The sequence below is a fragment of the Scyliorhinus canicula genome, chromosome 12 (genome assembly GCF_902713615.1).
Source record: "Scyliorhinus canicula chromosome 12, sScyCan1.1, whole genome shotgun sequence".
In the NCBI taxonomy this organism is placed as follows: Eukaryota; Metazoa; Chordata; class Chondrichthyes; order Carcharhiniformes; family Scyliorhinidae; genus Scyliorhinus; species Scyliorhinus canicula.
Genome location: NC_052157.1, coordinates 147,111,854 through 147,112,169, shown reverse-complemented (window position 1 = coordinate 147,112,169; position 316 = coordinate 147,111,854).

The window sequence follows — 316 nt, the reverse complement described above, 5'->3', positions numbered from 1 at the left end:
AACTGCAGCAGACGCTACCGGATACATTTTGTGGGACCGTGGAGTCAATCAACATCTTTATCCGTGCAAAGCAACCATTTGGGCGAGTGCGGAATGGAAAATAAAACAGAGATGATCTCACATTGGATTGACCTTCCATTGAAACGAATGGAAGGAAAATCAGACCGGAACCGGTTGTGTACCAGTTTACCTCCAACACATCCATGTAGCACGGGCAAAAATCCAACTCCTCACATGCAACCTGTACATTTTAGCAATTGGGGAGCTTACTGAATCCAGAATGCCAGGCAGTGAAGGATAAAACTGGAGCCTAATC